This window comes from Rhinolophus sinicus, chromosome 16 (genome assembly GCF_057876585.1).
Source record: "Rhinolophus sinicus isolate RSI-liver-muscle chromosome 16, RSI-T2T, whole genome shotgun sequence".
Classification (NCBI taxonomy): Eukaryota; Metazoa; Chordata; class Mammalia; order Chiroptera; family Rhinolophidae; genus Rhinolophus; species Rhinolophus sinicus.
This window is the reverse complement of record NC_142516.1, coordinates 33,464,624-33,468,506: the sequence shown is the minus strand read 5'-3', so window position 1 is coordinate 33,468,506 and position 3,883 is coordinate 33,464,624. Positions and strand designations below refer to the sequence as shown.

At 44.2% G+C, this 3,883-nt stretch overlaps 1 pseudogene; it reads right to left on the bottom strand.

Annotated features, from left to right (window-relative positions):
* Positions 1 to 408: 408 nt before the first annotated feature.
* LOC141571391 (U6 spliceosomal RNA) lies at positions 409 to 507 on the bottom strand (annotated as a pseudogene).
* Positions 508 to 3,883: the final 3,376 nt, after the last annotated feature.

Genomic DNA, 3,883 nt, shown 5'->3' with positions numbered 1-3,883 from the left:
CTCTCTTTCCTCCCTCATTCCGTCTCCTCCCAGGGTTCTCATTAGCCAAACACAACAGAAAATCAGAGGGCAGGAGTATGGTTGGTAGGTCAGGCTTCCAGGGCCAAGAGCCAGGTAGAGAGGGGGTAGAATCGACCTGGAGGGTCAAAAAAAAAATAAAGATAGTGGCTCACTATGTCAATCAAGGGAAGACTGGACTCTTGTTTTATTTGGAACTTTAGCAGGAGAGTTCACCACTGTAGAAAATCATAACCAAATGGCAAGTGCTGGCAGTATTTGCGCCAATAATGTAACATCTGTATCAGGTTGTATTCCTACTTGCATATTCACAGTATGTGACTGCTTTATTATATCTTCTAGTGGGGGTCTATCCAAACATTTCTATTTTGAAATATGTGTACTTTTAAGATATATGTAGAATGCTTTATGAATTATCTTTGTGCTGGGGCCATGCTAATCTTCTCTGTATCATTCCAATTTTAGTATATGTGCTGCCTAAGAGAGCACCAAATATATGTGCTTGTATTGTAAATTTATTTTATTTCCCCCTTTGCATTGTGGCACTTTACAGTTTAATATTATGAAATTGTGATGTAGGTTGATCATATTATCTATAAATGTTAAAAGTGGTGTTGAAAAATATTTATTATAAGAAAGGGGCGTTGGGTTACATAAAGTGGAGAACTATATGGTGTAGGTGACTCATAGTGCCAGCACACTAAGTGCTAGATAAATAGTATCAACTATTTGTTATTAAGGCTGCTATCACTCTCTGTCACCTGCAGGCACAACTGACTTGAAGACCCCGAGACCAGTCCGACTATGAGTCAGCGGTGTGGTTGGAGGGGCGCAGTCTAGAGACAGTTCCCCTGGGAGGGGTGGCACTGAGTGACTAAGAAACCATAGCGCTGACACAGCCGCTCCCTTCCCCCCCGCCCCCCCCAGCAAGATGTCTCGGAGGAAGGGACTTTCTCTAGAGCCCTGGAAGCCCCCGGTGAGCCCCCGGTGAGCCCCCGGTAGGTGTGCCCGAGTCCACTCGGCTCCCTCTGAGCACGTCAGCATCCTGGGAGTTCCCCCAAAGCCGGAAAGGGCAGGCCAGATCTGGCTCAGAGTTGCAAACCAGACACACCCCGCCAGCCAAGCTGACGTCAGTGGGTAAACCAGGATGGGGGCGGGGGGCGGGGGGTGGAGGTTGGCCTGGGAACCTGGGCGTCTCACTCTCAGGGGAAGAGAGGAGATGAGAGAAGACGGAGGAGGGGAAAGAGGAAGAAGGAAGGCAGGCGAGAATTGAGCCCTCAGAAGTCTGACTCAGGCCAGTCAAGACAGCTGTAGGGAGGGGAAATGGCATGCTGAGTTACCTCCCAGTTTGAAACTTGGTGTTCAAGACCCCTGCCTACATCTCGGTTCTCACCTCAGGCCATTCTCTGCTGGGGACCCTCACACAGAGCTATGTACTGATCCTTCCCAAGGCCAGGCTAATCCAGGCTTATGTGGGTATACAGTTCTCTCCCTGAATGCCAGCTCCAGGCTTCCTTGAAAATATCAGCTTCTCTTGAAGTATTCTCCAATTCAGACATAATTTCTCTGGTCTAGGTGCTAAAATCCATAGGTGTCTGAGGTATACAATAATAAATTGTGATAAATACGCTAAAGGAAAAGAAAAAGGAAATTATGAAAAAGAATAGTAAAAAGAAATTTCAGAATCGGCTGTCAAGTAAGGCCTTTGGGGGGAAAGGAACATTTATACAGGTGTATTTTAAACAAACTTCTATAGGATGTACTTATTGCACTGTATTATTAGCTGTTAAAAAATGTTTTTTTCCAGTGTCCATAAATAAAGTTGTATTGGAACACAGACACAGTTGTATTGGAACCCATTTGCTTATATATTGTCTATAGCAGCTTTAGTGCTGCAATGGAAGAGTTCGGTAGCTGTGACAGAGACTGTATGATCTGCAACACTAAGATAAGGACAGACAATTAAGTTCATGAGCTTTCCACCATGCGCTTACCGTATTTATTTACCTGATACTTTACAGAACAAGTTTGACAATCCCTGCTTTACATTCTCAAGCAATGGTGAAGGGAATTGCATAAGTAAATATGCATATTAGCATAAGTCAACAGAATGTAGCAGAGAAGTCACAGAGTTGGGAGTAGTGCCTGGGAATTCTATTTCATGCAGCACTGCTAATAAGCTTCATTGGATTTTGGACAAATGATATTACATCTATAAATATCAATTTCCTCATTTGTAAAATGGAGAGACTGGACTGACAGCTTCTTAAACTCCTTTAATGATCTAATTGTGTTCTTAGATTCTGTGTTTGTCTAGTTGGCATCCATTAATCAATCACAGGGTCAAACTAATGGCCAGAGTTGTTTATATCTCCCCTGCAATCCAGCCTTCCCAGGTGCACAAAAACATATTACACATCATCCAGGCAAGATGGTGGAGTAGGTGAATGCTGTGCTTGCCTCCTCTCATGACCTCATCAAAATTACAATTCAACTACAAAACAACCATCACTGAGAATTGCCTGAAGTGTAGCTGAACCAAAGTCCTACCTCTAAGGACATAAAGAAGAAGCTACCTTGAGATTGGTAGGAGGGGCGGAGATGCGGAATGTGCTAGTCTCACACACACACACCGATGTATAGCTCTTAAAAATCGGGAGGATTATCTCAGCTGCAGAGATACCCCCTGAAGGAGCAAAGGGTCCCAGCCCCACACCAGGCTCCCCAGCCCAGGGTTCCAGTGCCAGGAAGAGAAGTCTTCTGGCTGTGAAAACCAGCAGAGATGTGGCTGAAACAGAGAGTAACTGGAGTCCCAGGTATTCTTCTTAAAGGGCCTGAACACAGACTTACTTGCTGATGGACTCACTTGCTTTGAGTTCCAGCACTGGGGCAGCAGCTCGAAAGATGCCAGGGACATACAGGGAGGAACTGAATTGTCTGACTTCAGAGAGAGGACGGAGGGGCATCTTTCTCCCAGAAAGAAGTGCTGGTAGAATCCATTATTTCTTTGTTGAGCCCTCTCCTACCTAGCTTGCAGATCAGGTGGGCACCATATCTGAGTCTCTGTCCTACTATCTATTTTTCAAATTGCCTAGCTAACCACTCATCAGCATGCTCCTTGAAAGCTAGAATCTTGTCTTATTAATATTTGTGCATTCAGCATTCTTCACAGAGTAGGGCCTTGGTGAATAGTGTAAGAATGGAAGGAAAGATGGAGGAATCATTGCAAGAATGAACTAATGAATGAATGAAATGTCAGATGAATGCATGCATACATAGGTGGATAGATGGGTGGGTGACTGTCTCTGGCAAAAACACAAAGAATCAGGATTCATGATGCTACCAGTGAGACAAGAGTAGAAACTGATAGAAACTTAGTTGATTCTTTTATTATATTTCCAAGCCCTGTCCATCATTTAAGGTGACCACGAATGGCCCCTCCTCTCCAAAGCTCTCTTGATTACCATTGCTAAGCTGCACTCCCCACATGAACGAATTGCTGTCACCTCTTGCACTCCCATGCATGCCACACTTACTTAGTGTGTACCACTGTCTTATGTTTGCCACCTACTAACCACTTGTGTGCAAGTTTCACAGGGCAAGTTATGCTCTCTGTGTGTCTTAGAAGGGAAAAGTAGTGAGGAAGGAAGAAGAGAAAGTTTTTCTCGTATTCCTGAGCCAAGGAAGGCACACAGCTCAGAGGGTGGTGAGGAGATATCTCGTGACTTCAAAACACTTTAAATGGCACGTTTCCTCTAAATGTGTGTCTTAGGCTCCTAAGAGGAGCATGGTTTATTTAGAGACTAAATTTGAATTAAATAATAATAATAAAAAACATCCAGGGCCCCTCTAGAGTGTTTAAAAA